Below are 23150 nucleotides of genomic sequence, written 5' to 3'. Positions count from 1 at the left end.
CCAGACGAACATGGTGAAAAATTGCCCCTATCCCTTAGAATTTTTTTCAAGATATTGAGAGACAAGTCGAAAAACACCTTTTTATACCCACGCAACTTTGTTGCGTAGTGTATAGTGTTTTTACCCGTCAGTCCTGTTCTTGTCCACGCAAAATCTCGGAAACTACACTACAGAATTTCATGAATTTTTTTTAAATAAAGACAAACTATGGATTGGAGATGTCCATATCGACAGAAAATTGTGATTCAATTTTTTTTCTAGGAGTCATGCCCCTTTGAACTTAGAATGTTTCGCCTAAAATATACTTAAGTAACAGTGTATCATCGAAACTTTGTAGACAATTAGGACGTACTATGTAGATGTGCATATCGACAAAAATTATGATTCGATGTTTTTTCTAGGAGTTATGCTCCTTTGAATTTAGATTTTTCGGCCATGATTTACTACTGCAACAGTTTGTAAGCGCAATTCCTCTGAAAGCCCAAAACAAAATGTCATGAAACTTTGTAGGTAATAAGGACATATCATGTAGATGTGCATATGGACAAACAATTTTGATTCAATGTTTTTTTCTTCTAGGAGTTACGCCCTTTTGAACTTAAAATTTTGACCTAATTAAACTACTACAACAGTTTGTCAGCGCAACTCCTCTGAAACTACACAACAGAATTTCACAAACTGTAGTTAATGAGGACATAATATATTTATGTAGATGTGCATATCAACAACAATTTTTTATCAGTTGACTTTTGTAAGAGTTATGTGTCTTTGAACTTCGGAATCATGGGATACTTTGTTTGCCCAGTGACAATGTCGGGTATGTAAGCCTGCTCACAAAGGTTCTTTTTAATTGGTTCTTATTTTTTTCCCGCGCGACGCATTGAAGGGGACATAACTTACACTCAAAGGTTATCATGTTGAACGAATTTATCCCATCGAACTAGAGATAAAGGATACTACAGATACAGTTAAGTCTGCCTCATATCTTGACTTACATCTAGAAATTGACAATGAGGGTCGGTTGAAAACAAAACTTTACGAGTTGGTTGACCGTTATGGAATAACCGTTTCACAGATGATATCGGATATGTTCCTTATGTCGTAACTACAATACCCTTCCCTTTTCACGAATGTGACCTACCGAATTAGACTATTTACCGGATTTGTAATAACATAAGCAACACGACGGGTGCCACATGTGGAGCAGGATCTGCTTACCCTTCCGGAGCACCTGAGATCACCCCCAGTTTTTGGTGGGGTTCGTGTTGCTTAGTCTTTAGTTTTCTATGTTGTGTCATCTGTACTATTATTTGTCTGTTTGTCTTTTTATTTTTGGCCATGGCGTTGTCAGTTTGTTTTCGATCTATGAGTTTGACTGTCCCTCTGGTATCTTTCGTCCCTCTTTTATCAAACTTGTATAAAAGGTTTACATCAGCAATGTTTCGGATAAAATCAAAAATCACTGCAGATTAACTATTTTTAAAAGAGTAATGCCCTTGGAAATATTGTTTAAATAGAAAATTGCACAATAAGCGCTTTCAAGCCTACAATTTCTTTAAATATTGAGTTTTTTAAAGAAAAAAAAAATCAATATTGCCCTTCGACAGATAAAATATGTGCAGCGCAGGGGACACTGGAACTCTCTTCCTTTATGAATTTGTTTAAATAATCGCTTGAATTCTAACAAGTTTTATTTTCCCGTCGAAGATGTTGTTATTATGGTATGCAATAGTCCATCCGTCTGTATGTCTTTTTTCGTTATATTATCTCGAAAAGAAAAGAAAACACTACACATAAAACTGAATTCTTTAAGATCAAGCAACACGAACAGAACCAATAATCCGCGATGAATTTATGTGCTCCCCGGTTGGGCAAGCAGGTCCTGCAGATAGCAAATTAAACAGTATAATGATAGATTGGGGGTCGGGTCTAAATAAAAATCGATTGACTTGTTTAATGATTTGCCAAAATGTAGTTTATACATGCTATTTTCAAAAATATAATACAAAATGAAATAATAGGTATGATTGCCAATGAAACAACTACCTAACAGACCAAGTGACGTTTAAGCATATATAGGTCACGGAGCTTTCTTTTCAAGCGATAGGTTTTGCAAAATTGATAGATTTTTGTACAGATTATGCATGGGAAAAACTTGTGTGGATAGAAAGAGAACTAAGCAATAGAAATTAGAAATATCTGAAAATAGCTCTTATCAAATGTAAAAATCAAAATAGGAGTCGCGGAACGTTTTCCGACTACTAACAAAAATAGATGAATAAAGGTGGTATATAACAATACAGGGAGATAACTTTTTAAAATCAGCTAAACGTTTTAATCACGTTCTATTGTTAAGGAAGTATTAAGCTTCGCAAATGATCAAAATCAATGTTTGTCAATCTGCTATATATCCAATGAAATTTGTTGGATAAAGTGTGTGGTTCAAGTTTTTTGAAATTTTTATATTTTTGTCAAAGGGTCAAAGTAAAATACTTTGTCAAAATTTTATGAAAATTAAACGAGCCAAAATAATTTCAGTCAAGGTGTTTGGTACCACCTTAACGGTTAGTTCCTTTATAAAAGTAATTTAGTTGAGTTATCTCCCCTAAGTTAAATGGATACGTTTTTAAAAAAATAATTAAGAGAAAATATTAATTCTACATTTGTAAAGCAGTCGTAATAATAAGATAAACACATGAATTTCATTCGTATCTCAAATTGGCATCTATTATTAAAGATGATGATCTAGACTGATTGTTTTCTTCTATTTTACAATCTAAGATGATGGAACTCAAACGATCTACCATAAATAATGTTACTGAAAGCAAGCTCAAAGTACTTATCTTTTTGATGAGAACTGTTATTATTTCCACACTGAGCATTACGATGAGTGGCTCACCAGATTTGAGAATAGAGCAGTTGTGTGTTTATCCTTTATACCAAGATTACATATTGCCGTTTTTTTTCCCAGAATTAGCCATCTTGACTCCAGCAAAAGAAAATTAATTAGCTCAGCATATCTTTCTTTAATAGACCATGGCCAGAACGATGTAGGCACTAGCATTTTCAAATATGAAAAGTAAAAAGTTATCTTGTAGCCCCGAACGTGTTACTACAGAAAATTTTTCAGTAGCCCGCTATATCACTGCTTATCTTATTAAGGTGACGTTTTAGTATGTCAGGGTCCTTACCCTCAGCTGTCATTCTGCAGTTTGATTTAACATCATGTTCTCTTTACTTATTATTTTGTCCCTCTTTCGATGCAACGCGGAGCAGGGGGCATATCAATACCGAGAGTCTCCGTCCGACCGGTATTGTATGCACTCGCATTTCTAAAAAAAAAAAAAAAACAATGAATGGCCTGATTTTTTGACAAAACAATTTACGAAATTAAAATATGACACAGAATTGCACGCTCATGACTTCGAACAGACACATAGAATGTGGCGGGGTTAGACATGTTGGCGAGCGTTCAACCCACCTAAACACGGGACAGTGGCGAAAGAACAAACTGTAAAGGCTTTACTAATCAGTTAGGTACGAAGCACAACACAAACCATTTAACATAAAGAAATGACACGAAGTGCGAGTCTAAGAGTACTTGCAGTTGATGAAAGCTTGTTCAAAGCCAATTACAACTAATAAACAAATCTAAAGTATCAATATTACACAACAACTGGGTAATGTAAAGACGTCATGAACAGTCTGGTAAAGCTTGACCTTGTGCAATGCCAAAACATAAGCACATAATATGAGGGGCATGATGGAGGGGGGGGGGGTCTCATCACGATTCACGAGTTGATTTTTTTGTCAATCACGATTCACAGAAAATAAATTTCCATGATCACGGATCACGAAAATATAAAAAAAAAAAAAAAAATCTGTAGAAAAACGGATCACGATAGCGAAAATGCGCCAATCACGAAGAACGAAAATAACCCATCAGGCCCCTCATAATATCGACAGAATGTAGGGCCATAAGTTTTCATAAATGTACAGCAATACAAACCTAGTAATATTTTTATGAATAACAACCAACATCAATGTTAGTAACAATAAAAAATATGTCTAAAGACCTTATTACGGTTTGAAACCGATATCCTTTAAGAATAAGTTTATCGAAAGGATTAATGAGTATGAGTTTATATTAATCCGATTATAGTATCTAAATTTACAGGCTTTATAAACAATAGTACCGTAAATATAAGGATATGGTATCCCCTTTTTGATAAAAATTCTACAATACAGCCAAATTTCAAAATCAAATCTATGTATGCGGGAAATAATTTAGTCAAGACAAGGGCATGGCAAACAAGTAACGAAATATACACACCGTAAGGAACAAAGGAACATCACCATAAAAAAAATTAACGTCTCTTTCTGGTTTGATTTCTCTGCTTATACTAAAGTTTTATAACAGCAATGCATAGGGTGAGTTCGGAAATTTGAACCGATTAATAATTTCTACAAAAGTAATGGTAAATGTATGGAACGCCATAACTGCCTTATGGTACTTCCTTCTTTATCATGATGAGGTTTTTCTTTATTATGATGAGGTTTTTCATTAGCCTTTTCTCTATTATGATGAGGTTTTTCATTATTATGATGAGCTTTTTCTCTATTATGATGAGCTTTTTCTCTATTATGATAAGGTTTTTCTCTATTATGATGAGGTTTTTCTTTATTATGAGGAGGGTTTTCTTTAATATGATGAGGTTTTTCTCTATTATGATGAGGTTTTTCTCTATTATGATGAGGTTTTTCTTTATTATGATGAGTTTGCTTTCAAGCTTATAAATCATCTATATCATGTCCTTTTCCAAGTTTGTGATATATATAGTCGCTCGCCAAAACAAAATGACCACCATAGTTAAAATTATACCATAGGTATAGGTGTCTGACACCCTAATTTTTGCAAATTACTCAAAAACAGTATGAGATATCAAAATTCTGGCAAAGCTAAATTGATCAGCACATTAAGATCTACCTATGCCTAATTTTTCAGGTGGTTGGAAATCCTATCTTGGTAGGAGTTATGATCCTTTATTTCCATTTTTTTCCTGAATTTTCTGTTATTTTTGGTAATATCTTGGGAACCATAATTACTAGACTCAAAATTAAAATTGAAAAATGTTCAGCTCATAAAGATCTACAAAAATATCTGCAGTGGCTAAATTGTCAGATTTTATGTTTAAGAGTTATTTCCCTTTAAATAACTAAATTTGATGATTTTCACATACTTTTGCATATATCTTGAACACTATTAGAGCCAAAATTATAATTGGAAATTGTTCAACTCGTTAAAATCTAAATACTAAATTGTCAGATTTTCTGTTTAAGAGTTATCTCTCTCTGAATACTGAACGTCGTCCAATAGTATTTATACATGTGAGCGATTCAGGCTCTTAATTGTAGAATCCAGGCAATGTTGTGTTTTTTTCACTCGCCTGCAACGAAAGTTGCAGATAGCAGGGCACCATTTTTTTATTTGATTTTTCCATTAAGCAATATTATGATAAATTTCATTTGTAAAAAAAAACTAGCAAAGTCCTTTATTTAAAAAGAATGAGTTCAGTGAAACGAGCAGTCTTAAGGGGCAAAATGAAAACTTAACTAAATTTTTATACCATATTTTTGTTATCAATGCAAAGATGAAGTTCTTTGTTAAAAAAAAGTCCTAACCTAATATTGCGTTCACACTCCCTTTTAATGTTCACTTATTAAACATGCTGTGGTTGTATGATCCTGTTTTACCAGCCCTTCATTTGCTTGCATTTAGTTATATTTGTTTATGTTTTGTTCTATCTAAATATGGGAGGGACATCCAATGTTGATCTCTCTAGTGTTCATCTAGTCACAAAATATACTTGAGTATCTTAATATTTGTTGCCATATTTTTTTTTAATTTGTTCAATAAAAATATTTTATCTTTATGTTTTGTATTCCTCCACCAACTCTTTTTATCCTATATCAAATGATTCTGATGTAATCTGAGTTGTCACCCTATGCAGATATTTAATTTTACCCAAAATGCTAAAAAAAATGTAAGCCCCAAAATGACCTTGACCCATGACCTTGAAAATCAATAGGGTTAAAGGTCTTGCTATGGAAATCCATTGTACTAAGTTTAGTTGAAATCCATTGAGAGATGTTGATTGTAGAGTGTTCATAAGGATTTCTGCTGAAAATTTAAGTCCCATAACGACCTTAACCTTTGACGCATGGCCTTGAAAATCAATAGGGTTCAAGGTCTTGTTATGGATATTCATTATACCAAAATGATTGATATCAATTTAGCAATGTTAATCATATCCAGAAATCAACGCCACTTTGCTTATTTGAATATTATACTAAAGAAATCGGATACGGGTCACGGAAATTATATTGAAATGATAGGGAATTTTGAAAAAAAATGTCTGTTTTAACTATAATTTAAGTGATAGACAGGTTGCCGGGACAGAAAATAAATATACACAACAATATACACCATTTAAACGAAACATAATGACTGTCGTTGCAAAAATCAAGGTTCTTGAGCTATTTTAAAAATCGAAGCGAGAGGCTTTTAACATTGCAGTATAAAATACAGGCTAAAATGGCTGAAACGTCAAATTTGCAAACCTCGTGTTGAAAATTGGCTGACAAGGTTATTACAAAAACAGATTGCGAGGATGAAACTTGAAACTTGAATGTCCAAAGAATAAGCAAGTCCAAACCTTGTATGTGTAGTCGTTGAACTCTAGGTTCCCACGTAAAGTTAAAATTCCCCTATTTCAAGAAGAATAAACTCACGAAAACACGAAAAACTCACCAAATTCGCGTTCATTGTTTTGATTTTGACCGCCTGACAACTTTACGGAAATATCAGAGTGATTATAAACAAGGACTCTGTGACGGGCAACTTATAATATCCGTGTTTTAAAGATTTTAATGTATCAAGCCAGTCCAGTTCAAACTATTTGGTACAATTGGGAATTCTCATTTACATATTATGAATATTAATTAGCAAAAGTACTACTAATTTCTGGCTATGTTATATAGTGTTCACAAGGATGATATTCGATGAAAAATTCTAAGTACCAAAATGACATTGACCAATGACCTTGAAATCATTAGGGTTCAAGGTCTTGCTATGGAAATCAATTGTACTACGTTTGGTTGACATTCATTGAGAGATTTTAATTCTAGAGTGGCTGTGTTAACAAGGATTTCCGCTGAAAATTTGAAGTCCCATAACGACCTTGACCTTTGATGCATGACCTTGAAAATCAATAGGGTTCAAGGTCATGTTATGGATATTCATTGTACCAAGTTGGTTGATATCCATTTAGCAATGTTCATTCTATAGTGTTCACAAGGATGATATTCGCTGAAAAATTCTAAGTCCCAAAATGACCTTAACCCATGACCTTTAAAATCAATAGGGTTCAAGGTCTTGCTATGGATATTCATTGTACCAAGTTGGTTGATATCAATTTAGCAATGTTAATTCTATAGTGTTCACAAGGATGATATTTGCTGAAAAATTTTAAGTCTAAAATGACATTGACCTTTGACCCATGACCTTAAAAATCAATAGCTTTCAAGATCTTGCTATGGACATTCATTGTACCAAGTTTGTTTGAAATCCAATAAAGGATGTTGGTTCTAGGGTGTTTACAAGAATTGTTACGGACGGATGGAGGCGTTCCTATACGTTGGCGAGGGGATAAAAAACGAACCCCGAAAAATTGGGATGGCCTCGGGTATTCCGGAAGGGTAAGCAGCTCCTGCTTCTCACTTCTGCCGCCCACTATGCTCCTCCCGACTAGGCATGGGTGTACCAGATGAGTTCTATAACGGATAGCAAAAACAAGACTAAAACTGGGGACACAAAACAGGCCAAGAAATAGACAATGAACATTTAAACCATTGTTATTGTACGCAAAAAGTCACTGAAAAGTTCAATCAGGCTTGTGCAGAAAGGATTTCGACACAATTCACAAAGTCATCAATGCCAAAGTTGGTACCTGTCCTATTGAAATCTGCTCTCATTAGTTGGTCATTAATTGCAATGTTCATTGGCTCAAAAATTGGCCTTCCATCGTCCATAAAATTAGCCGCATCAATGTTTCCCTCTAATCCATAATCAACTAAATCTCTTTCACTGAGTTGTGTTCCAACTGGATTCTGTATTTGACCGGCGATCCAAATATTGACGGGAGATGAGTTTGTTGTTCTCATTCTATGGCTTGCCCAAGCTTGAGTCCAAATATCAAGTCTTCTGTTAATTTCATCCATGTAAATGTAGCACAGGGCTACTAAATGCAGTTCATTTAGTGGATCGAGAATTCCCTGGTCTTCCATATGATAGAATAAGTTGTAGAAATAGCACAAAACACCCTCGTAAATGTCCCTCCACAATCTCTCTAGTCGATTGTGCGTGCTTGGGCCTGTAATCATACTGCCGTCACCATGTTTTGTCAACATGAAATCCACCACAGATACATTTTCTAGTCCCTTATCTAACCGAATCCTTAAGGGTATACCAAAATTCGCTACTCTAGAGAGGAAGCTACTCAATACGGTGGCGAATGTGTTGTTGTCACGACAATGTAGATACATAATTAGCCTACTGAACCCATCAATTCCACCCAGTATAATGATTCTCCATCTTACTAATTTATGGTTACTGTCTATGTGCCAAAAGTGGTTCGGTGCCATCACGCTGTATACACGCATGTGCGGTCGATCGGTCCTTCTCTCTTGGGTACCAGCGTATTCTATTCTATGAATGGCATCGCTTAACCTCCATCTTTGTACTTTAATTCCTTTTCCTTTCAGTATTTCACGCAACATGCGTTCGCCACAACGAGGAAAGTATATTGTCAAGATTGTCATCATCAATGTCAGAAAAATATCTTTTCTGAAATCCAAAATGAGCCATCCGTCGATAGATTGTTCTCTCTGAGAGTTGTGAGATTAAAAAAACTCTTCATAATAGAGAAAGACTTCATCATAAAGAAAAACCTCATCATAATAGAGAAGAACTCATCATAATAGAGAAAAACCGCATCATACTAAAGAAAACCCTCATCATAATAAAGAAAAACCTCATCATTATATAGAAAAACCTCATCATAATAGAGAAAAAGCTCATCATAATAGAGAGAAACCTCATCATAATAAAGAAAAACCTCATCATGATAAAGAAGGAAGTACCATAAGGCAGTTACGGCGTTCCATATAAATGCCTCTTGGAAATGATGTTTATTGCATTGTAAGTGCTCTCCCATTAAGCCTAAATTTAAATTGAAGGTTTTATATCAACAATGATTCGAATGAGATCGAAAATCAGAAAATCAAATCAAATATTTCTATTGATGTTATGCCCTTGGAAATGAAAATAATTTGGAAAATTGCATTGTTATTGCTCTCATGCCTTCATTTCTTGTTGGAATTTTATGAAATTTATGCCAAAAGTTTATTTCAGTAATTTCTCGAATAAGTTTGAAAATCGGCACCGATCAACTATTTTCCTAAAAGTTTGTAAACCGTTCCTTCATATTTTTTCAGAGAGTAATGGTTGGAATGGGCCAGTAACATTGCCATACAGGAGACGAAGCACAAAGTAAAAGGGGCATCCTCACTTTGAAATATCCAATTGAACATGGTATCGTCACAAACTGGGATGATATGGAGAAGATCTGGCACCACACATACTACAATGAATTGCGAGTAGCACCGGAGGAACACCCAACATTGCTCACAGAAGCCCCTCTCAACCCAAAAGCCAACAGAGAAAAGATGACGCAAATTATGTTTGAGACTTTCAACTCGCCTGCCACATATGCACTTCCTCACGCTATCCTTCGTTTAGATTTAGCTGGGCGAGATTTAACCGATTATCTTATGAAGATCTTAACAGAGAGGGGATATTCATTCACAACTACCGCTGAAAGAGAAATAGTAAGAGATATAAAGGAAAAGCTTTGTTATGTGGCTTTAGATTTCGAACAAGAAATGACCACCGCGGCGTCGTCATCGTCGTTAGAAAAGAGCTATGAACTACCAGATGGACAAGTTATTACAATTTGAAATGAAAGATTCAGATGTCCGGAGGCTGTGATTCAGACATCCTTTTTGGGTATGGAGTCTGTCGGAATACATGAAACTACGTACAACTCTATAATGAAATGTGATGTAGATATTAGAAAAGATATTTATGCTAACACTGTCCTGTCAGGAGGGTCCACAATGTATCCCGGCATTGCCGACAGAATGCAGAAAGAAATTACCTCTTTGGCACCAAGCACCATGAAAATTAAAATCATTGCACCTCCGGAGAGAAAGTATTCCGTATGGATAGGAGGATCGATCTTAGCTTTTTTCTCGACCTTCCAGCATATATGTGGATCAGCAAACAAGAGTACGACGAAGAAGGACCAAGTATCGTGCATAGAAAATGCTTCTAGGCTGTATAATATCAAGGGACAGAAATAAGATATATGCTAGTGTTATGCATATGACTGATGTTAAATTACAACTGAACTAAAAATGGAATGAAATACATATTTTTAAACTCTAAAAAATTAGAAAAAATGTATAACAAATTGTATTGATGTTTGACATTGTTCTTTATTTTATGTGTTCCAGAAGTTCGTTTGAAATATTAGAAATTCACTTGATGGTGGTTTACAGTTATTTTAGAGAAAAATTGACAATTCAAGGCTAACATAAAAAGTAAAACTGGTAATAAAACCGTATTAAAAAACAATCAAACGATTAAGATTACATTTAGGGGAGGGTAGTCGATAGGTCATTATCCTCACAAGCACACGTTATAAAACTGGATCTGTAACGAATTGATCATAGTTAGTTTTACTATTGATGTAACTATAACCTATTTCATTTGCATATATTCCTCCGCTTTTTGATACTTATCGGTTCTTTTATTGTTGTTAGCTAAACATCCAGAGGCAATATTTTTAATGAATAATCAGGACGCGGTTTGATAAATTGACCAATAGCCAAAGGCAATAATGCAATAATTTGCAATTCTGACATGTTCGCATACAAGTGCAACTTCACCCAACTAGCCAAACGAACTTTTGGGGGAAATTGCCCCTATCCGCTTAATATGTATTGAGAGACGAGTTGAAATAGTTGAGAACAAAACCAATGTTTACAAAATACTTCAGTTAAATTTTAATTAAATGATCACTTGAATTCTAACGATTCTTTAACACCCTGTCTATTATGGTATATATGTACTGTAGTCAATCCGTCCGTATGTCATTACTTCGTACAATAACTCAAATTTGCTTAACCCAATTGTCATGAAATTTTATCAAAACATTAGAATTGACGGCAAAAATCTATAATTCTAGTTTGAATATTTCTGTTGTTTTGTTCCAGAGTTACATGACTTTAACCGTCAGATTTAAGGCAACTTTTCACATCCCGCAATCCAGTATGCTTGGATTGACCTCTTCAAAATTTTATACTATTGTTGGGAGAGATAAAAATGAGATCTCTTCGGATTTAAAACAAATTCTGGTTTTTCCAGCACATTTTTTTTTTAAAGTGGCAGAAGTTACCATGGGGACACTAAAAAAGCCGTTAGTCAAAACAAAACTGACGATATCTGATATGACATTAGACAAAAATGAATCTCGACAGTCTATAACGCACTGCACATGAAACTGTTATCTTTAAAACTAAGCAAAACGAACACTACCTAGAATCCACAATATTTCATGGGATCCGGTAGTGACAAGTCTTGCAGATAGGAAATCAAACCATATTTAGGCAGGATAGAGAGAAAGAGGGTCTAAATAAAAAACGATCGAATTTGTCAATGCTTTGCCAAAATGTAGTTCATACATGCTATTTTCAAAATATGATACAAAAATAAGGTGATGTGGTAAGATTGCCAATGAGACATCTTTCCAACAGAGTCCAAATGACGTTTAAGCAAGTATAGTTCACCACCTTTAACAATATGGATCAAAGAGGTCAAGCTACATGTATTGCAAGATAGTCAGATGTTGCAATGATTATGAATGTGTGAATAGAAAGGAAACTTCAAGCGATAGAAATTAAAAATATCATAGCTAAAAAAAAAATTAGGGTCACGTTTTCTGATTACAAAACAAAAAAGGTGAAATAATTGTAAGTTACTTTTATAAAGTAAATATTTTGAGATAATCGTCTCCCCTTATGTGACTGTTAAGAAAAATGATTTAAACAAAACATATTCAGCATTTGCAAACCAGTCGTGATAAGAAGATTAACACAATTTTCTTCATTTACAAACAAATTGCATACCTCTCAAATCTAGCATATAAATTTTTTTAATTAGATGATGATGTAGAACTATTATTTCTGCTGTTTTAGTCTAAGATGATGGAAAATACCCGATCTACCATAAATAATACTCAGTCACTGAAAGCAAGCTCAAAGTGCTTATCCTTCTGATGAGAACTGTGGTTATTTCTTCACTTCGTGACTTCTAAGTTGAACTTAACCAGGAGTGGCTCAACTGATTTGAGAACAGAGCAGTTGTCTGTTTATTCTTTATACCAGGTTTACAGATTGCCCCATTTTCCCGCGAATTTGCAATCTTGGTTCGTACAAAAGAAAATTGATCAGCTCAGCATATCTCCCTTAGAGTCCATGGCCAGATCTATTTAGGCAGTAGCAATACAATAAACAAATGAAAAGTAAATTCTGGTAGACTCTACTGGGCTACCACGGACAAAAAATTCAGCATAGTAAAATAAGTGCTTATCTTCTTCAGATTACGTTTTAGAAGGGTCAGATTTCTTGTCAGATTTTCACGAAATTTATATGACAAGACAAAAGGGTTTATATCAGCAGTCTCGGGGTAATTCAAAAATCAGTGCCAAACAACTATTCTTAATGGAGTTGTATTCCAAGGAAAAATTAAATGAAACCTTGGTGTGTAAATACTCTTGCTGCTACAAAGGACACGGTGCAATTAAGGCCTTTGAAGTTTTAATGTAACATGGCCTGTATGTCCATTCTAAAGTAGAGCCAGACACAAAACAAATATCAGGTAGTTTATGATCCATGACAAAAATGTACTTGTGGCGTCATGAAAAAGTACCGTCTGTGCGTTTTGCAAGTAACGCCTAAACAATTTACCACGACGTTATAAATAACATCACGACCTTTTACCTTTAACTTTTACCTTAACCTTTACTAATGTTATTATTTTTTGTGACATTTGTATGTATTCAATATTTCCCACTCACAAATATTTAAAAATATGTATTTTTTGTAATATTTTGTAGAAAAGTTGGTAATATTCAACCGCAAAATCTCGATGAAATTTGATTCTAAATAGTTTCATTCCAAACGTTCAACAAGACAAAATGCTTCTCAAGAACTTTGTCCTCAGAAATGAAAATTATTTGGAAAAACGCATCGTAATCACTCTCACGCCTCCTTCATTTCTTCCTGGATTTTTTTTTTGAAATGTATACCAAAGGTTTATTTCAGAAATGTCTCGGATAAGACCGAAAATCGCCGCAGATCAACTATTTCTATGGAAAGTATTACAATTGGAAATGTAAATTTATATTAAATCACATTTCAAGCACCCTCACACCTTGATTTATTGTAAGATTTTTTTTATGAAAACTATATCAAAGGCTATAACAGTAATATCTCTTGACTTTGAGAACTGAATGATCTTTGCACATGAAGTAGAAAATTATTGGAGTTATTGCCCTTGGACAGATAAGATATGTGTTACGCGGCGTCGGACATTAGAACGCTGTTCTTTTATTGACATAGATTCTACTATCAAGAAAAGCAAAATGTTTTGTAAACCGTTTCTTCATATATTTTACAGGGAGTAATGATCGGAATGTGCAAAAAAGATTGCCATATAGGAGACGAAGCACAAAGTAAAAGGGGCATCCTTACTTTGAAATATCCAATTGAACATGGTATCGTCACAAACTGGGATGATATGGAGAAGATCTGGCACCACACATATTACAATGAACTGAGAGTAGCACCGGAGGAACACCCAACATTGCTCACAGAAGCTCCGCTCAATCCAAAAGCCAACAGAGAAAAGATGATCCAAATCATGTTTGAGACTTTTAACTCGCCTGCCACCTATGTAGCCATCCAAGCTGTTCTGTCGTTATATGCGTCTGGAAGAACCACAGGGATAGTGTTTGACTCTGGCGATGGTGTCACACATACGGTTCCAATCTATGAAGGTTATGCACTTCCTCATGCTATCCTCCGTTTAGATTTAGCTGGACGAGATTTAACTGATTATCTGATGAAGATCTTAACAGAGAGGGGATATTCATTCACAACTACCGCTGAAAGAGAAATTGTAAGAGATATTAAGGAAAAGCTTTGTTATGTGGCTTTAGATTTCGAACGAGAAATGTCCACCGCGGCGTCTTCATCGTCGCTAGAAAGGAGTTATGAACTACCAGATGGACAAGTTATAACAATTGGAAATCAAAGATTCAGATGTCCGGAGGCTGTGCTTCAGCCATCCTTTTTGGGTATGGAGTCTGTTGGAATTCATGAAACTACGTACAACTCTATAATGAAATGCGACCTGGATATTCGAAAAGATCTGTATGGCAATATCGTCCTATCAGGAGGGTCATCAATGTTTCCCGGCATTGCCGACAGAATGCAGAAAGAAATCATCTCTTTGGCACCAAGCACCATGAAAATTAAAGTCATTGCACCTCCGGAGAGAAAGTATTCCGTATGGATAGGAGGATCGATCTTGGCATCACTCTCGACCTTCCAGCATATGTGGATCAGCAAACAAGAGTACGACGAAGCAGGACCAAGTATCGTGCATAGAAAATGTTTCTAGGCTGTATAATATCAAGGGACAGCAATAAGATATATATATGCAAGTGTGTTATGCATATAAACAATATAAAATAACAGTAGAATTAATTATGGAATGAAATATATAAATCATAACTGTAAAATATAATAACGAATGACAAAACAAATTGTATTGTTGTGCGAAATTGTGTTTATTTTATGTGTTCCAGTAGTTCGTTTGAATAATAAGAAATTAACATAACAGTGGTTAACAGTTATTTTAATAGAACATTTAACATTTTAAAGGCTATAATTTAAAAAAGAAACAAAGGTAAACAATTGCATTAAAGGGATAATAGCTACGATTAAGACATAAAGTTTAAATATTTTTTTTTCAAAATATTTCTCTAAGAGTAATTTTGAAATAATAATTCGATATTAGCAATCAGTTTGGTTCAATTTTTTCAAAACAAGCTTAAAAACATCTTTGAAGTATGATTGACTTGTAATCCAATAATTCAACCTCATTTGAATCTGTTTTCATGCGCAATTTGATTTGACCCTTAGCTGGAGATGGGTTACGCATGTGCTATGCTTATTCATTTATTAAAAAGAAAAACATGTCAACATTGTAAAATGAAAGGAAAAAAAAGAGACCCACTGGACAGAATCATTTCGTTACAACCGATTCGACATACATAAATATTCTTATACATGTAAAAACGATTATTTATTTTAATCTATGACATGAAATCAGAAATCTTCATTGTACGATTGTACGTGCTTGTCTGGGTATTTTTATCTTTTGTTTATGTCGTATTGGGTCATATACTTAAAAGTTTTAATCTACGGTGTTTTTGTTTTATGCAAGTTAATTGCTTTTGTGCTTCGTACCGATATATTTTGTTCAGCTTTTTACAATTTGTTCGTATGTTGCGTTATCAAACCATTGTCCCAGGTTAGAAGGGTTGAGCGTTCACAAACCATTGTCCCAGGTTAGAAGGGTTGAGCGTTCACAACTTGACATGTTTAATTCTGCCACATTCCTTATGAGCCTGTTCCAAGTCAGGAGCATGTAATTCAGTGGTTGTAGTTTGTTCGTGTCTGTCATATTTGTTTTTCGTGAATTGTATTGTTATAAGTTAGACCGTTTGTTAACCGATTAAATGGTTGCAAATTGTTCATATGTCTAACTACGATATGGATTTCTCATACTATTTCGATTGACCGAATAATAAGAGGCAGACTAGAGTTACTGTTAGGGTAATGATATATTTACTACTTAAAATTCTCTTTCTATGAACTGCCTTGGACCTGTTGGGATGAAATCCCCCCTTTTTTGCTGACTAGTTCTACGTGAACATAGAACCTAGCTACGCCGCTAATATATTTAAAGGTGTTAATGATGATCGGAGGCTGTCTGTTGTCAATTTGTCACCCCATTTCATTTTATCAACTAGGCTTTCAAATAAACGATTCGTAGTAGACTTTATTTTCGACTTTCCTGACTTCCCTGATTAAGCTAAGCTTTAAACAAGAACAAGAAGAAGATTAACACACAATTTTCTTCGTTTACAAACGAATTGCATACCTCTGAAATTTAGCATATAATTATTTTTTAATTAGATGATGATGTAGAACTATTGTTTCTGCTGTTTTACAATCTAAGATGATGGAAAATACCCGATCTACCATAAATAATACTCACAGTCACTGAAAGCAAGCTCAAAGTGCTTATCTTTCTGTTGAGAACTGTGGTTATTTCTTCGCTTCGTGACTACTAAGTTGAACTTTACCAGGAGTGGCTCAACTGATTTGAGAACAGAGCAGTTGTCTGTTTATTCTTTATACCAGGTTTACAGATTGCCCCATTTTCCCGCGAATTAGCAATCTTGGTTCGTGCAAAAGAAAATTGATTAGCTCAGCATATCTCCCTTAGAGTCCATGGCCAGATCTTTCTAGGCAGTAGCAATACAATAAACAAATGAAAATTAAATTCTGGTAGACTCTACTGGGCTACCACAGACAAAAAATTCAGCATAGTAAAATAAGTGCTTATCTACCTCAGATTACGTTTTAGAAGGGTCAAATTTCTTGTCAGATTTTCACGAAATTTATATGACAAGACAAAAGGGTTTATATCAGCAGTCTCAGGGTAATTCAAAAATCAGTGCCAAACAACTATTCTTAATGGAGTTGTATACCAAAGAAAAATTAAATTAAACCTTGGTGTGTAAATAATCTTACTGCTACAAAGGACACGGTGCAATTTAGGCCTTTTTGGCCATATTTATCACTGAAATTTGAAGTTTAAATGTAACATGGCCTGTATGTCCATTCTAAAGTAGAGCCAGACACAAAACAAATATCAGGTAGTTTATGATCCATGACAAAAATGTACTTGTGGCGTCATGAAAAAGTACCGTCTGCGCGTTTTGCAAGTAACGCCTGAACAATTTACCACGACGTTATAAATAACATCACGACCTTTTACCTTTAGTTTTTACCTTAACCTTTACTAAAGTTATTATTTTTTGTGGCATTTGTATGTATTCAATATTTCCCACTCACAAATAATTAAAAATATGTATTTTTTGTAATATTTTGTAGAAAAGTTGGTAATATTCAACCGCAAAATCTCGGTGAAATTTGATTCTAAATAGTTTCAGTCCAAACGTTCAACAAGACAAAACTCTTCCCAAAAACTTTGTCCTCAGAAATGAAAATTACTAGTATTTGGAAAAACGCATCGTAATCACTCTCACGCCTCCTTCATTTCTTGCTGAATTTTTTTCTGAAATGTATACCAAAGGTTTATTTCAGAAATGTCTCGGATAAGACCGAAAATCGCCGCAGATCAACTATTTCTATGGAAAGTATGCCCCTTGGAAATGTAAATTTATATTAAATCACATTTCAAGCACCCTCACACCTTGATTTTTTATGAAAATTATATCAAAGGTTATAACAGTAATATCTCTTGACTTTGAGAACTGAATGATCTTTGCACATGAAGTAGAAAATTATTGGAGTTATTGCCCTTGGACAGATAAGATATGTGTTACGCGGCGTCGGACATTAGAACGCTGTTCTTTTATTGACATAGATTCTACTATCAAGAAAAGAAAAATGTTTTGTAAACCGTTTCTTCATATATTTTACAGGGAGTAATGATCGGAATGTGCAAAGATTGCCATATAGGAGACGAAGCACAAAGTAAAAGGGGCATCCTTACTTTGAAATATCCAATTGAACATGGTATCGTCACAAACTGGGATGATATGGAGAAGATCTGGCACCACACATATTACAATGAACTGAGAGTAGCACCGGAGGAACACCCAACATTGCTCACAGAAGCTCCGCTCAATCCAAAAGCCAACAGAGAAAAGATGATCCAAATTATGTTTGAGACTTTTAACTCGCCTGCCACCTATGTAGCCATCCAAGCTGTTCTGTCGTTATATGCGTCTGGAAGAACAACAGGGATAGTCTTAGACTCTGGCGATGGTGTCACACATACGGTTCCAATCTATGAAGGTTATGCACTTCCTCATGCTATCCTCCGTTTAGATTTAGCTGGACGAGATTTAACTGATTATCTCATGAAGATCTTAACAGAGAGGGGATATTCATTCACAACTACCGCTGAAAGAGAAATTGTAAGAGATATAAAGGAAAAGCTTTGTTATGTGGCTTTAGATTTCGAACGAGAAATGTCCACCGCGGCGTCTTCATCGTCGCTAGAAAGGAGTTATGAACTACCAGATGGACAAGTTATAACAATTGGAAATGAAAGATTTAGATGTCCGGAGGCTGTGCTTCAGCCATCCTTTTTGGGAATGGAGTCTGTCGGAATTCATGAAACTACGTACAACTCTATAATGAAATGCGACCTGGATATTCGAAAAGATCTGTATGCCAACATCGTCCTATCAGGAGGGTCATCAATGTATCCCGGCATTGCCGACAGAATGCAGAAAGAAATCATCTCTTTGGCACCAAGCACCATGAAAATTAAAGTCATTGCACCTCCGGAAAGAAAGTATTCCGTATGGATAGGAGGATCGATCTTGGCATCACTCTCGACCTTCCAGCATATGTGGATCAGCAAACAAGAGTACGACGAAGCAGGACCAAGTATCGTGCATAGAAAATGTTTCTAGGCTGTATAATATCAAGGGACAGAAATAAGATATATATATGCAAGTGTTATGCATATAAACAATATAAAATAACAGTAGAATTAATTATGGAATGAAATATATAAATCATAACTGTAAAATAAAATAATGAATTACAAAACAAATTGTATTGTGCGAAATTGTGTTTATTTTATGTGTTCCAGTAGTTCGATTGAATAATAAGAAATTAACATAACAGTGGTTAGCAGTTATTTTAATAGAACATTTAACATTTTAAAGGCTATAACTTTAATAAGAAACAAAGGTAAACAATTGCATTAAAGGGATAATAGCTACGATTAAGACATAAAGTTTAAATATTTTTTTCAAAACATTTCTATAAGAGTAATTTTGAAATAATAATTTGATATTAGCAATCATTTGGTTCAATTTTTTCAAATAAGCTTAAAAACATCTTTGAAGTATGATTGACTTGTAATCCAATAATTCAACCTCATTTGAATCTGTTTTCATGCGCAATTTGATTTGACCCTTAGCTGGAGATGGGTTACGCATGTGCTAAGCTTATTCATTTATTAAAAAAAAAAATATGTCAACATTGTAAAATGAAGGGAAAAAAAGACCCACTGGACAGAATCATTTCGTTACAACCGATTCGACATACATAAAATATTCTTATACATGCAAAAACGATGATTTATTTTAATCTTATGACATGAAATCAGAAATCTTCATTATACGATTGTACGTGCTTGTCTGTGTATTTTTATCTTTTGTTTATGTCGTATTGGGTCATATACTTAAAAGTTTTAATCTACGGTGTTTTTGTTTTATGCAAGTTAATTGCTTTTGTGCTTCGTACCGATATATTTTGTTCAGCCTTTTACAATTTGTTCGTATGTTGCGTTATCAAACCATTGTCCCAGGTTAGAAGGGTTGAGCGTTCACAAACTATTGTCCCAGGTTAGAAGGGTTGAGCGTTCACAAACATGTTTAATTCTGCCACATTCCTTCTGTGCCTGTCCCAAGTCAGAAGCATGTAATTCAGTGGTTGTAGTTTGTTCGTGTCTGCCATATTTTTTTTTCGTGAATTGTATTGTTATAAGTTAGACCGTTCGTTAACCGATTAAATGGTTGCAAATTTTTCATATGTCTAACTACGATATGGATTTCTCATACTATTTCGATTGACCGAGTCATAAGAGGCAGACTAGAGTTACTGTTAGGGTAATGATATATTTACTACTTTAAAATTCTCTTTCTATGAAGTGCCTTGGACCTGTTGGGATGAAATCCCCCTTTTTTTTGCTGACTAGTTCTACGTGAACATAGAACCTAGCTACGCCGCTAATATATTTAAAGGTGTTAATGATGATCGGAGGATGTCTGTTGTCAATTTGTCACCCCATTTCATTTTATCAACTAGGCTTTCCAATATACGATTCGTAGTAAACTTTATTTTCGACTTTCCTGACTTCCCTGATTAAGCTAAGCTTTAAACAAGAACAAGAAGAAGATTAACACACAATTTTCTTCATTTACAAACGAATTGCATACCTCACAAATGTAGCATATACTTTTTTTTTAATTAGATGATGATGTAGAACTATTGTTTCTGCTGTTTTACAATCTAAGATGATAGAAAATACCCGATCTACCATAAATAATACTCACAGTCACTGAAAGCAAGCTCAAATTGCTTATCTTTTTGATGAGAGCTGTGGTTATTTCTTCGCTTCGTGACTTCTAAGTTGAACTTTACCAGGAATGGCTCAACTGATTTGAGAACAGAGCAGTTGTCTGTTTATTCTTTATACCAGGTTTAAAGATTGCCCCATTTTCCCGCGAGTTAGCAATCTTGGTTCGTGCAAAAGAAAATTGATTAGCTCAGCATATCTCCCTTAGAGTCCATGGCCAGATCTATGTAGGCAGTAACAATACAATAAACAAATGAAAAGTAAATTCTGGTAGACTCTACTAGGCTACCACAGACAAAAAATTCAGCATAGTAAAATAAGTGCTTATATCTTATATCTACCTCAGATTACGTTTCAGAAGGGTCAAATTTCTTGTCAGACTTTCACGAAATTTATATGACAAGACAAAAGGGTTTATATCAGCAGTCTCAGGGTAATTCAAAAATCGGTGCCAAACAACTATTCTTAATGGAGTTGTATACCAAGGAAAAATTAAATTAAACCTTGGTGTGTAAATAGTCTTACTGCTACAAAGGACACGGTGCAATTCAGGCCTTTTTGGCCTAATATATCATTGAAATTTGAAGTTTTAATGTAACATCGCCTGTATGTCCATTATAAAGTAGAGCCAGACACAAAACAAATATCAGGTAGTTTATGATCCATGACAAAAATGTACTTGTGGCGTCATGAAAAAGTACCGTCTGCGCGTTTTGCAAGTAACGCCTAAACAATTTACCACGACGCTATAAATAACATCACGACCTTTCACCTTTAACTTTTACCTTAACCTTTACTAATGTTATTATTTTTTGTGACATTTGCAGGTATTCAATATTTCCCACTCACAAATATTTAAAAATTTGTATTTTTTGTAATATTTTGTAGAAAAGTTGGTAATATTCAACCGCAAAATCTCGGTGAAATTTGATTCTAAATAGTTTCAGTCCAAATGTTCAACAAGACAAAATTCTTCTCAAGAACTTTGTCCTTAGAAATGAAAATTATTTGGAAAAACGCATCGTAATCACTCTCACGCCTCCTTCGTTTGTTGCTGGATTTTTTTTCTGAAATGTATACCAACGGTTTACTTCAGAAATGTCTCGGATAAGACCGAAAATCGCCGCAGATCAATTATTTCTATTGGAAAGTATGCCCCTTGGAAATGTAAATTTATATTAAATCACATTTCAAGCACCCTCACACCTTGATTTATTGTAAGACTTTTTTATGAAAATTATATCAAAGGTTATAACAGTAATAGCTCTTGACTTTGAGAACTGAATGATCTTTGCACATGAAGTAGAAAATTATTGCCGTTATTGCCCTTGGACAGATAAGATATGTGTTACGCGGCGTCGGATATTAGAACGCTGTTCTTTTATTGACATAGATTCTACTATCAAGAAAAGAAAAATGTTTTGTAAACCGTTTCTTCATATATTTTACAGGGAGTAATGATCGGAATGTGCAAAAAAGATTGCCATATAGGAGACGAAGCACAAAGTAAAAGGGGCATCCTTACTTTGAAATATCCAATTGAACATGGTATCGTCACAAACTGGGATGATATGGAGAAGATCTGGCACCACACATATTACAATGAACTGAGAGTAGCACCGGAGGAACACCCAACATTGCTCACAGAAGCTCCGCTTAATCCAAAAGCCAACAGAGAAAAGATGATCCAAATCATGTTTGAGACTTTTAACTCGCCTGCCACCTATGTAGCCATCCAAGCTGTTCTGTCGTTATATGCGTCTGGAAGAACCACAGGGATAGTGTTTGACTCTGGCGATGGTGTCACACATACAGTTCCAATCTATGAAGGTTATGCACTTCCTCATGCTATCCTCCGTTTAGATTTAGCTGGACGAGATTTAACTGATTATCTCATGAAGATCTTAACAGAGAGGGGATATTCATTCACAACTACCGCTGAAAGAGAAATTGTAAGAGATATAAAGGAAAAGCTTTGTTATGTGGCTTTAGATTTCGAACGAGAAATGTCCACCGCGGCGTCTTCATCGTCGCTAGAAAGGAGCTATGAACTACCAGATGGACAAGTTATAACAATTGGAAATCAAAGATTCAGATGTCCGGAGGCTGTGCTTCAGCCATCCTTTTTGGGTATGGAGTCTGACGGAATTCATGAAACTACGTACAACTCTATAATGAAATGCGACCTGGATATTCGAAAAGATCTGTATGCCAACATCGTCCTATCAGGAGGGTCATCAATGTTTCCCGGCATTGCCGACAGAATGCAGAAAGAAATCATCTCTTTGGCACCAAGCACCATGAAAATTAAAGTCATTGCACCTCCGGAGAGAAAGTATTCCGTATGGATAGGAGGATCGATCTTGGCATCACTCTCGACCTTCCAGCATATGTGGATCAGCAAACAAGAGTACGACGAAGCAGGACCAAGTATCGTGCATAGAAAATGTTTCTAGGCTGTATAATATCAAGGGACAGAAATAAG

At 34.9% G+C, this 23150-nt stretch overlaps 1 pseudogene; it reads left to right on the top strand.

Moving 5' to 3' along the window:
* The first annotated feature begins 9786 nt into the window (after positions 1-9786).
* Positions 9787-15082, top strand: LOC127708402 (actin-like; annotated as a pseudogene).
* The last annotated feature ends 8068 nt before the right edge of the window (positions 15083-23150 follow it).

This window comes from Mytilus californianus, unplaced genomic scaffold (assembly GCF_021869535.1).
Source record: "Mytilus californianus isolate M0D057914Y unplaced genomic scaffold, xbMytCali1.0.p SCAF_7, whole genome shotgun sequence".
Classification (NCBI taxonomy): Eukaryota; Metazoa; Mollusca; class Bivalvia; order Mytilida; family Mytilidae; genus Mytilus; species Mytilus californianus.
This window is presented reverse-complemented; position numbering and strand designations above follow the sequence as displayed.